This window comes from Ailuropoda melanoleuca, chromosome 8, assembly GCF_002007445.2.
Source record: "Ailuropoda melanoleuca isolate Jingjing chromosome 8, ASM200744v2, whole genome shotgun sequence".
NCBI classification, from domain to species: Eukaryota; Metazoa; Chordata; class Mammalia; order Carnivora; family Ursidae; genus Ailuropoda; species Ailuropoda melanoleuca.
The window spans coordinates 12,386,953-12,399,522 of record NC_048225.1 but is presented as its reverse complement, the minus strand read 5'-3'; the positions used below and the strand labels follow the sequence as shown (position 1 = coordinate 12,399,522).

Sequence of the window (12,570 nt, the reverse complement as noted above, 5' to 3'; positions counted from 1 at the left end):
CCAGAAAAATCTGTGCCCTTGTCCTTGGTCCCACCAGCTCAGGCGAGGCATGGCTGGACTGGGATTGCACCCAGGTCTGGGGGCCGTTGGCAGGAGTTTGTGGCGCTCGCTATTAATCCAGACTTGCAAAAGGTTTTTGCTCCAGTGGGAAATCAATTCAGCTGGACCGGTGTGGTGCTTTGCCTGATGGCCTGCTATCTTGGGGGCTATTTCTCTCCCATTCGCTCTTGCTTTTCCAGTCCCCCAGTCCCACCCTCACCCATGGTAGGTAGAAATCAGCAAGAGTTGCGGAGGCATTAAGGATGCTTTTCAGCAGGATGGTGCTTACAAAGGTGGCCACACCCAGGACCCCCTGAGAGCCTCACCCCTCTTGAGGAGCAGGTGGGTTGAGGAGGCACTTTTGGCCACATTTCCCAGGGAAGAAAGCCAGGCTTCCAGAGCTGAGTGAGATGCCTGCTGGACCTGAAAATTGCAGGGACTGATGGCTCAGGGGCTGGAACCCATGTGCGCTGACTCTGGGGTTCTTTTCCTCAAACCTCAATGACTCTGAAAGGAAACAGTGGGGTGTGTGTGTGTGTGCATGCGCACATGCACGTGCATGCATGCACATGTGTGCAAGATGAAAGACTAGTGAGCAAGATGAATTTGCTCCTTGCATGTGGTGATGGTGCCATAGGGAGTTCAGTGGGATTTCCACCCAAGAAGCATCTTCCTGAACCTATATTCTGTCTTCTCTGGATCTGACAGGAGAGCAGCCCCGCTCTGCTATCCCTGTCACCTCTCTCCTGTCAGTCTCAGTCTGGATCCAATGGAGAAGTAATTTTCTAGGAGGGGTGTTGTCTTCAGAGATACTTAGAGGGGGCGTTGCTAGAGGCACCTCAGGCCTAGGGATGTTTCTGTCATTCAGTGTGCAGTTACTTAGGACCTACCATCTGCCAGGAGGATGCTTCTAGGTGCTGAGAACAAAACAGACGACCCCCAGCCTTCATGGAATGTGCACTCCAGAGAGGAACACAGACAGTACACTGTGTGAATGAGTAAGTAGAGGTGGTCATAAAAGCTAAGACAAAGTAAAGCAGGGAAGAGAGGCAGGGAGTGTTGGACTGGCTGCAGTTTTAGGGGAGGTAACCAAGAAAGCTCACTGAGAACATAATGTTGAAATGCTGGCCCAGGGGAGTGAGGTCTGAAGACATCTGAGGAAAGTGTTCTGCCCAGAGGAAATAACAGGTGCAAAGGCCCTGAGGCCCAAGGGAAGTTATGTGTTTGAGGAGTAAAAAGGAGATGCTGCAGCTAGATCAGAGCAAGTAAGAGGCAATGTCCAAAGGGATTTCAGAAGGGGAACGGGCTGGAGGGCGTGTTTGCAGGTCCTGTAGTGCTTTGGGTTCTTTCATGAGTGAGATGGGAGCCATTGCAAGTTTTGAGTAGAGAGAGGTCAGGATCTGACCCACACTTGTAGGAGCAAGTGCTCCCCTCCCCTAGCCTGCTGGTTTACTGTTCTTTGCTCAGCAGCTAGGAGGTGCTGGGCCAGACTGGAAGGGAAGTTGGGTCCGTTTTTGCTCCAGGAGAAGGCAGAGAAAGAGGAAAGAGTTCAGATTGGACAGGGAGACTTTGCCCACTGGGTGTTCCTGGGGCTTTTGGAGTGACAGCAGTGCTGGTCCATTTGCTGCTTCAAGAATTCTGGCCATTTGGGGATTGGACAGCCCCAGGCTGGGCCCTGTCTCCCCCAAGATGTTCAAGCACACGTACATCTGTGTGCAGCCCTTCTCTTCATTTTCTCACCCTTTGGGGTGTCCAGCTTCCACCCTTCCTGTGGGCTAATGGCTGTGAGATGAGGTATTGCACACAGCAGAGAAGCCAGCAGTGTGGGCAGGTCTGAAGATGCTGGAGTTCTCACCTCTCCCGCCTGCTCCCTCTTGGTGCCATCCCTCCCCCTCCCCTCTTCTCACCCCTTTGCAGAAGAGAACGACAATGCATGTGTGAAGATTGCTTGCTGGCTGGAGACGCTCCCATTCTCCTCCCTTCCCTACTCAGAAGCAACTGTCTTCCTTTCCACATCCTGCCCCCAGCCCTGTCTGTTTCAGGGTATCCTGGCACCCCCATCCCCTCTCTCCTGTTTCCCTCTCCACCATTCAGAGTACATCCTGTCCTTTGATACACAGTCAGAATTCCCCGGGCTGCTAAAGTGGGGACTAGCTGCATCAGGAGGCTTAATTCAGGATGCACCTGTTGAATGGGGAGGCTGTTGAAAGCCTCCTGGTGGACCCAGTTTGCATTATTTACCCCATTATAAAGGATTCAGGTTTTGGAGACAATTATACAGGTTGTTTGCATTTCAGAACTCCAAAGTGAGTGAGCCCAAAGTATACTTACATTCACACATGGCTCTGAACTTGCCTCTCTATTTGGGTGTGAGAAGGTGAGCCATCCTAGTTTTCCTGTCAGTCCCTCCATCCCTGTAGGGATGAACATCCTGTTGTAGATCTCCGGACCCAGCCTTCTCCCTTCTTCTCTTAGGAGGAGGCCATCCATCCATGGAAGGGCAGGCCCAGCAGCTTCCTTCCAGGGAAGGGTGGGGTTTGTTTGTCTGTGTAAATTGCCTCTTCTGTTTGAGAGAGAACAAGAAGAAGAGAGAAAATGAAACACTTTTGCCACCTCCTCGTTAGCTTGGAGTCCCAGGTGAGCAAGGGAACTCACAGCTCCTTTTGTGTGGCTGGCGGCCTGGAGCGTCTCCATGGTGATGCCTTGACGCTTCTCAGAGCTGGGGAGCAGCCTCTCTCAGCAGCATCCCCAAGCTGCCAGCATCAGGGATAGGCAGGGAAGAGGGGCCCATGGCATCAAGGGAGAACTGGGCTGGGTTGGCCTGGGTGCTCTGCTTCTTCAAGGCCAGCCCCAGCTTGGAACCTGAGCACAGGGAGCACAGGATCCAGTCTAAGAACACACACACCGTGTGTGACGTTCGTGGTCTTCTAGAACCTCGTTTCATGCTCCCTATCCGGGTGTGTCTCCTGGGGTCCTCTACAGAGAGCTGCTCCTTGAGCCTGGCCTGGTGTCTTCACTCCCTCCTGAAAGAGCTTTTACTTCTGCGCCTTTGTTCCAGCCGTGCCTCTTGTCGGGGACCTTGCCCTCCCTTAGTATCTCTCTGACTTGGTTCCAGAGCCACCTTCTCTGAGAAGCTTTCTTTGATTAAGACCTGAGCCCTTGGGGTTATCCCCCTTCTTCTAAATCCAGACACCCACTGCCTCTCTGGGTCTGGTTTTCTCTTGGGAACACATAATGGCTTGTGTTACTAATTGGCTTGCGTGTGAGGGGCAGCTGGCACAGTGGGGAAGGCACGGACCCGGTGTCTGTTATTCCTGGACTTGAATCATAGCTCTGCCAGGTGCTAATTTGCTCTCATAGGATGAGTGTCACTTAGTCATCTCACAGAACTGGCAAGCAACCTGTGAACTTCAGTTTCTTTACCTGCAAAGTGGTAATCCCAGCAATTCCCTGCAAACTTGTAGGGATAACATGATTGTAGGGGTGCCTGGGTGGCTCAATTGGTTAAGCATCCAACTTGATTTCGGCTCAGGTCCTGGTCTCAGGGTAGTAGGATCGAGCCCCACGTTGGGCTCTGGGCTCAGTGGGGTGTCTCCTTGTCCCTCCCCCTCTGCTCCTCCCCGTGCTCATGCTCTCTCAAATAAATAAAATTTAAACAATAAATTATTATACAATAATTTTACTTGGGTCAAGGTGAAAGTGCTGATACAGGGTCTGGTGAGCAGCAGGGACAGCCCCTGCCCGCTGCCTCCCTCTCCGCCACTCGTTTCAGTGCTGCTGTTTGTTCCCCCAGCACCCTGGATTTCCCCCTTGTAGTCCTTTGCACATGCGTATAATTAATGACTGATTTGTTGTACTGATGTACTTGATGTTTCTTTTGGGGGAATTGCAGGCAATGGGCTTATTAGTGTGATATGTCTGTCCCTGTCTCCCTGTGCTCAGCACAGAATCTGGACAGGGAGGTGCTCAAGGTACATTCGCTGACTGACCATCTGAACACAGATTAGGGCCCGTCCACCACTAGACCATTTGCTCCTAGAATGCAGGCTCTGTTTTTTACTGCTTTGAATCTCCATGGAGCCTTGAATATAGTAGGTGTTCTGTAAGTGGCTCATTAGGGAACAGTCTTTGGCTGAACATTTTGCCATTCAGGGGTGAGTGACCGCAGAAAGATTTCTGGGTGATTCTAGGAAATGAAGAGGGGGCCCCCTTCTGTAGAATGGCTTAGGTTTGGAGGAAGAGGGCTAGACCAAACAAATCCCTCCGTGTTGTGTCTAATCTTGGAGTTTATGGTCCGCAGAAGCCAGAAGCACTTTGTTCCAGAACCCGTTGATCAGCTCCAGGGAGACCACACCCCTGGGGCCAGATGGAGGAGGTGGGACCTTTTCTCTCAGAGAGCTGGGCTTGCAGGCTGATTGGCTGGAGTTAATTCCCATGAGCATTGCTGAAGTTGGGACAAACTCAATTTTAAGTTAAGTGGAAATATTTTTATTTGAGTTAATGTACATTGGATCTGGTAAACACACAGAGTATATTACTACGCACTCTGGAAATGTGCAGTCCGATCAGCAAACAGATTAGTTTTAAGTGAAAAGACACTGGCAGGCGCTTAAATTCATTGACTTGTTGAGAACGTCTAGATTTGGATACAAATGCACTGGAACGCTACATCAGTTTGGTGTCTCAGCCCATCCGCACGAAGAAGCTATTGATTTTAGTTGATATGCATTGATTCCCAGAAAACAGGACGGCTTTTGAAAATGAACTTCCAGTAATTTCAGGGAGAAGCTGGCGCGTTTGTTTCCACGCGAGGCTGACTTGTTTTGTTAAACGTGTCTCTACGCCTCGAAGGAACGGAGCAGCAGACAAATATCTTCGTATGAATTAAAATGCATTGATTCTTGGAGGGAAATGATGGTCTCTGTTAAAAGCTTTTTTGGAGATGTTAGCACCCCTTNGGGTGGGGTGGGGAAAGGAGGAGGGACGCCGTGCACTGCCAGTCCCCTGCAGAGCCTGTGAGCAGGAGGCTGCTCCTCTCCCGGCGGAGGAACAGCGCATGGTCCAGTGTTGTTGCTCTCCTAACCAGACCGAGACAGGTGCCCAGGTAGGAGCTGAGTGGAGGGGAAACAGAACTTCCATTGATGAGGAAAATAGTAAGGAAGAGGAGGAGCCTGAGGGTCCGGGGTGGGATGCAGAGATGAGGGTGCGTGTGTAGTTTTGTCTCGTGGTCAGTGGCCTCTCTGTGTGGAGATGGGAAATGAGTGGATGATTTTCACCAAAATGATGCAGGAGTGAGTTATCCCACTTCCTTACCTTCTGAATGAGCTGGACATGAACCAGAGGTGTAATTCAGGCATTTCTCACCCTCATTAATGAATAGCTCCCATGGGGTGTGCAGACAGCAGGCCTAGAAAAATGATTCCAGGAGCCAGGAAGGAAGCAATTGGCCCGGAACTTATTTTTCATGTGCTGAGACTCCCTGGATCTTTCTGGATCAGAGCCACTTGGGACAAATTTAAGAGTTGATCATGGACTTAACTCCTCTTTAGCCATTCCTGGTTCCTCCTCAACCCTCCCGAATACATGCTGGGTGGTCGATTAAATCCATCTGGGGGGCTGTTTGGGCTAGAAAGTGCTGACCAGTTTTCCAGGTAACACTGCCCATGGGAGCCAAACCTTCTCCAAGGGTGACGGAAGGGAAGACTGCTAAGAAAGACCTTAGAGGGATGGTCAGTTGTGAAGCCATCTCTTTTCACCTCTGGCTGCAGTTGTTATAAATCAAGGTTCATAGGTCCGCATCTACTTACCCCAGACAGTAGATTCTTTCCCCCTTCATTTTCTTCTACTCCTCTTCACTCTCTTCAGTTGTCTCTACTCTGCTTTGGAAAGGGGATTGCCCAGCCTGGAAAGCATAGGATCAAAGCACTGGAAGGGATTTTATGAATCCTTCATTCCAGCCCCCATTTGACGCTTTACCCTCTGCCTCTGCAGTATTCTTAGCCAGATACCGTATTTGTTTAAATGCCTCTGACCATGGACTGCACATCATCTCCCATGTGTCTTTTTCAAATAGTTCCAGTCAATGCCAAGTTCCTCCTGCCCCTAGCCCACCAAACACCAACAGCAAACCTAAATGAGCCTCAACCTGCTGACTCTAGTTCTGTCCTCTGGGGTAGCACCTAGGCATCCCACGTGGATGTCTTTAGACATTTGAGGATAGTTACAATGTCCCCACTGAGGCTTTCTTTCTCCAGGCAAGACACCCTAGGTTCTCCAGTTGTTTCTAATATGGCATGGTTGCAGGTCTCTCCTGAAGGACGAGCTACATAATTTGTGTGAGCCCCCCAGTGCAAAATGAAAATGCAGGGCCCTGTGTTTGAAAATTATTAGAAATTTCAAGATGACATTGGGATCCTTTGGAGTGACTATACAGGTACCATACCCATAAGGCAGCCCTGACCATAGGGGACCTCTTTTTCCAGATTTCATTTGGCATTGTCCTTCTAAGTGTTGTTGCAGGGTTGGTCTGTCCAGAAGCAGAGCGACAGTCATTTTTTTCTGGATATATCCATTAGTGTTAGCGAAGCAATTAACGATCACATTAACTTTACTGGCAATAAGATGATACAGGTGAGTCATGCTCAGTGTAACGTCCGCTCTAAAGTCTGGGTTTGATTCATATCTGCAGAGGCCAAACGACCTCTCTCACTTTGGGGCAGTTGCAAGAATCCATAGTGGTGAACTTTGCTTTGCCCATAGGACCCATCCCAGGGCTTAACCACATTATTATCTTTAGACCATTTTTCATTTGTTCAATCCATAGAGAAACATTTACCAAGTGCCCACTGTGTGCTAAGACAATAATAGGCGTGTTAGGATACATCCCTGAATAAAACCTGACCCTGACCTTAAAGAACTTTAGTTTAGAAAAGGAATTTAGTTTAGAAAAAATCTTTAAATAGTAATTACGTGAAAACGTACTAATTCCTATCATAGGGATATACGACGGGAGTGGAAAAGATGGAAAGTCATGGACTGCTTTAGAGAAGTAGCATTTGAGATGGCTTTTGAAGGATGAGCAGAGGCTTGGCGCGTGGGATAGGGGGGTGGGAAAGCCTGGCTTACGATGGCCTGGTTTCTCCCCCAGAAACTCCCGCCTCTTTTCTTTTGCCCATTCTTCTAGGGCAGCACCACGGAACTTGGCCCTGGTGGCTCCCCCAAGAAATCCGCAGCCTGTTCCGTCTCTGGGGCCTTTCATGCAGACCCCATGCCTTGAAGAAAAGATGTTGCTGAAGTTTTTGCTGCAGTTTTAATTTCTTGACATCATCTGGGCACGTTGGGAAAAATGAGACCTAATAATGAATGATTACAACTCTCAAGTTAAGTCTAGTTGGTTGACTAATCAATTTGGTTAAGTGAAAATCCATAGCAAATGAGTCGACCGCAGTATGACATTTCTCCATCCAATTTAAATTAAAATCACCAACCATAATAATTTCACAATTACTCAGGGAGGGCACACTGGAGACTTGACCCCCGGAGCAGAGAAATTGCAAATGCCGCAGAGGATGGGCTAAGAGTGGGGTGATGAGGAAGTCACTTGAGCTGAACTCTGCTTGAACTGCTCAGCCTTGTCAGCTCGTGGGGGTGATGAGGCCGCACAGGGTGCTGAGCAGCAGTTTTATAGTCTTGGGTGCAGCCCTGCGTCCCCTCCCCTGGGGAGGCAGGAGTTTCTAGCCTCCCGGGTAGAAAGCCCACAGAGAGCCCCTCCAACAGGAGAGCAGGTTTTCTCTTCTCCAGGTAACAGCTTGAGGAAAGAGGCAGATGTTATCTTTGCATGTTAAATCCCCAAATTTAGACTATAAATTCCTGGACAGTGGATGCCATATCTGTTTATCTTGAGTGAAGAGTGCTAAGTGGGTGTAACAGGCAATTAATAGGTTTTTGATAATGAGGGCGAGGATGACAGAGCAAAGCAAAGGATTGGATTTTACCTAATATGATAAATGTTTATTTGCTGAATGTCCCCTTTATACCAGGCATGGTATTGGGCACCAGGGAGTGAGAGATGGCTTAAACATATAGCACTGCCTTCCAGGAGCTCATAGCCTCTTGTGTAGCCTGCGAGATAAACACTTCATATGAATACAAGGCCGAATGTCATTAATGTTTAGTAAGGAACTTGAAAGATAAGAATGTTTTGGATTGGGGAATTTCATGCAGACATTTTGCCTGCCAGATCTCTCATCTGTAAAGGGCATTTATTTAGTCACAGTACTAGCTCACAAGGTGGTCAAATGAAGGAGGTGGCTGGTACTGCTGGTGGTCCCTAGCCATTTTTCTCTCCTTCTACAGCAATCAAACTCCCCAGTGTCAGTTGAGCCTGTGGCTGCCTGGAATCAGGACTACATTTCCCAGGCTCCATTGTGTGTGGTCACATGACTAAGGTCAGGCCAATGGAATGCAAGTTCGTGCAGCTTCTAGGAAGTGCCCTTAAGGGAGGAATCAGGTTCTCATCTTCCTCCTGCTTCCTGCTTCCTTCCTGCTGACAGGAATTCAGGCAGAGTGACTGGAGCTGGAACGGTAGTCACCTTGGAACATAAAGTCACTTTGAAAGAGGAGGCCATGCAGGCAGAGCAACAAGATAGAAGGAGCCTGGGTTCTGAACACTGTGATGTGCATAGTAGCCCTCAATGTTGAACTTGGATGCAGAAATAAACATCTGTCTTACTTAAAGCACTTTTATTTTGGGTTAACTGTCACTCCAGGCTGAGCCCAATTCTAACTAATTCAAGTGAATTGTTGCATATAAGGCACTTAGAATAGTGCTTAGCATATAATAAAGGCTCAAGAACTGGTGGCTCCTATTAGTATTTTTGGTTCTTACTCTAAAGGAGACAGAAGACAAAGACTGCCCCCTGAGCCGCAGGGCACCTGCCTTATTTCTCTATGGGGACTCTTGGCTGAGATGCTCACCCTTCTGTGTCATGGTCAAGGCCCAGCTCCGCAGCCCCTCCTCCTCCCCCAGTCCACTCTTCTTATACTCTCAGCTTACCACCCCCACCCCCCGACCTAAATCCTGCTGTCACCAGCTCAGCCATTACTTACAGAGAGAAGCAGCAGCGGCCCAGGAGAAGTATGGGCAGAGAGTCAGGTCCTATGGATCAATTTGTAATTTTTCTTGTGGCGGCAAGAGGAGCATGAGCGATGTATGCACTAAATCCCCAGCATGGCAGCAGCATGGCAGCACGCCTTGGCTTGAATTATTTATCTTTGCGTGGGACTGGGGCTTTGGAAGGAGGGGGAACACTGGTGGATATAAGTGCTCTCCAGCTTAGGCCATTATGGGGAGTGGGGGCAGTGGCAGGCTGGCGATGATGTTGGTCCTGGACACCTTGCTGTTAGAGATGGTGGAGCAGCTATCTGTGTGGGCGGGCCAAGGTGCTTTCAGTTTCTGGGCAGACAAGGGTTGGAAAGTCACCCCTTTGCATTGCTGGGAACCATAGTAGAAAAATGGTGAAGTTATTAGTTCAGAAGTAACAGTTGGCTCTTTGCCTGTTGTTGGGTGGGTACACTGAGAAAGTGCAAGTGTGTATTCCATTCCCTAGAGGGGAAGGAGAAGGGAATGTGGAGGCTCCCTGGCTGCAGGGGGAGGTGTTATGGTTATTAGGAGTGTCACTTACCTGAAGGTATGAATTTGGTAGACATTACTAGTGCTCACCAGTATTTTCAAATCTCTTCCCTTTCTTGTTCAAATGGAAGAATTAATCAGTATTGTGGGGCTAGTTCTGGATAATGGAGTGTAGCCAGAAGTGACATGTGAACATTTAAGTGTTGGTACGCATTTTTCTCCATGTTTCTCTCTCTCTCTTTAGAAAATCCTGAGATGGTGATGTCACAATCTGGTGGAACCTACAGCAGCACGGGTCCCTGAATGATGGTGTGGAGCAGAGCCCCAGGCCCAACAGCATTGGGTATGGAGATGAGTGGGAAATAAATTGCTTGTTTTAAGTAACTGAGATTTTGGAATTCATGGTAATTGCAACACAGTCTAATTGATCCTTATGAATGTTGCCAAAATCAAAGGGGTGGGCAGGTCCTTTAGCTTCTGGCTGGAGGCCAAGGTTAGCAAACCAGGAATTGGAACCTGGATGGGTCACTAGATCTTTGTGCATGCATCTGGGACTGAGAAAAGGCCAGTTACAAATGCTCATACATAGAACTAGGGATGGGTGAGGCCAGAGCAGTACCAGTAGTGGCAGGGTCAGGGGTGCCAGGGTGGCTCAGTCGGTTGGGCATCTGCCTTCAGCTCAGGTTATGATCCCAGGGTCCTGGGATCGAGCCCTGCATCAGGCTCCCTGCTTAGCAGGGATTCTGCTGTGCCCTCTCCCTCTGCCCCCCACCAAATACGTAAGTAAGTAAGTAAGTAAATAAATAAATAAATAAAATCTTTAAAAAACATAGTGGCAGGGTCAGTTGATAAAGACCTGAGAATGTACCTGGGATAGACACCATTGCCACTTCTGAAATTCTGCTGCAGCACAGGTCATAGAGGGCAGATCCTCAAACCAGAAGATAAATTCCAGAACCTTCCCCAGACCTTATGGACTGAATTGTGTCTCCTTTCCCCAAATTTGTATGTTGAAGTCCTAACCCCCAGTTTGACTGTATTTGGAGATAGGACCTTTAGGGAATTAATTAGTGTTAAATGACAGCATAAGGTTGGAGCCCTAATCCAGTAAGGCTGATGTCCTTATAAGAAGGGGAAGAGAGACCAGAGATCTCTCTGTCTCCAAGTGTATGCAGAGAAAAGCTGTATGAGGACACAGCGAGAAGGCAGCCATTTGCAAGCCAGGAATAGAGCTCCTTCCAGAAACCAACCCTGATGACCTCTTGATCTTGGACTTCCAGCCTCCAGAATGGTAAGCAAAAAAAATTTCTATTTCTTAAGCCACCCAGGCTGTGCTATTTTGTTATGGCAGCCTGACTATTACAGACCTTGACCTAGTACTTGCTCTCAGATGCTCTCTTCTCCACTCACCCCCTGGCTTTCCTGGGGGCAACTTTGTATATGGAGTCAGATATTTTCAGGTGGAGAGGAAAGAGAAGAGAGGGGAATAATGCAAATATGAACACCTCCTTGTGCTTCTAACAACATGCTTTTCTTTCCCGTGTATTACACTAGACTTCAAGGATAGCCCTGTAAAATAGGGGTAATTATCCTACAATTACTGCTCTTATTCATTTCTCAGCAACATTCTTCTTGGAGCATCTACTGCATGTTGGGGCATGATGCTGAGTTTTGGGGTGCAGAGTTGAAGAGGCAACAACAGCTCCTGCTCTCAAGTGGCTGAGTGAATTGAGGCCCCTATGATACGCTGCTAGTTCAGTGAGAAGAGGCTAGTAAGGACTCAATCCTGGATTTTAGCTTTGTGCCTGGGCTCTTGATAGAGAGAAACAAAGCAGAGAATGCTCTGTAAGAGACACTGGCAGAGCCTTGCATCCCGGCGAAGGCTGTTTCTTCCTTGTACCTGGGAAGCTGAGGGTCAGCCTCACACCTAGGCAGCGTGTCCAGCTATTGGTCACCTGCATCTCAGTCAGTCCCCACCTTCTTCTTTGCTGGCAGAACCTTTACTTTGTCTATATCTCTTGCACCCAAACACCTCAGGAAAAGCTGGCTTCTCCCAGTGTCCTGAGGGTGAATCATGTAGGCAGCAAGGCAATCAATCACACTCAATCTATTCTTCTTGCATTTCTAACAGTGAAACACAATAGAGCCTGCAGGGATTCTTGGATTTCTCACCCTAAAATGAACTCAAAAGGAGGACTTTCTGTTTTTTTTTGAGAGGTATTACTGTGTGAGTATATGATGCTGGGAGCTCCTGCAGCCACTTTATGACCAGGAGGACACAGGCCGAAGCACAATTGCTAACAGGCTGAGCATGGCAGAGCAGAGGGAGGGAAAGAACTGGTTCTTAATGTTGATCAACTGAATTAACAGGGTTTCTTGTTATATCAGATACTAAATATTCTTACTATTTAAGCTCTTTTGGGTTGGACATTCTATTACTTGCAGCCAGAAGCTTCCCAACATATACAGGCAGAAACAATCAACCAGCACGTGTATACTGAGACCATGCTGACTCAGTATGTGACTTTGGGCAGGTCTCGTGACCTTTCTGGGCCCCAGTTTTCTTCTCTGTAAAATAAGGGTCCTTTCTAGATCTACCCCTTCAAATTACACACTGTACTTAGCACTGGGATATGTACCCTGGGCAGGGGAAGGTGCAAAGAAGGATAAGAAGTGCCCATTCGAATCAGAGAGAAAGCCATCTCTAATGTGGCTGGTGGAAGGACAGAGGAAGGAGGGCGGTCTCTCTCGCCACGGTCTGAAGGGAGGAATCTGTGTGTGGGAGAGGACGCGGGTACTCCCTGCTCAGGCACGTGTCTGGGTTACACTCCATCCTTCAGCCATTCCGGGATCCCCTCCTCTAACTTTCCTCTGACTGTTCTCAGCCTACACATGGTTTG

General features: G+C 48.5%; 1 long non-coding RNA gene across 1 annotated transcript in view; it reads left to right on the top strand.

The window, feature by feature from the left end:
• The window catches only part of LOC117803314, a 324,599-nt gene extending 313,644 nt beyond the window's left edge, over window positions 1-10,955 (top strand). Inside the window, exons 8-9 of the long non-coding RNA XR_004627015.1 lie at window positions 9,915-10,013; window positions 10,837-10,955. This is a non-coding gene — a long non-coding RNA (uncharacterized LOC117803314). The remainder of the gene's footprint in view (window positions 1-9,914; window positions 10,014-10,836) is intronic.
• Window positions 10,956-12,570: the final 1,615 nt, after the last annotated feature.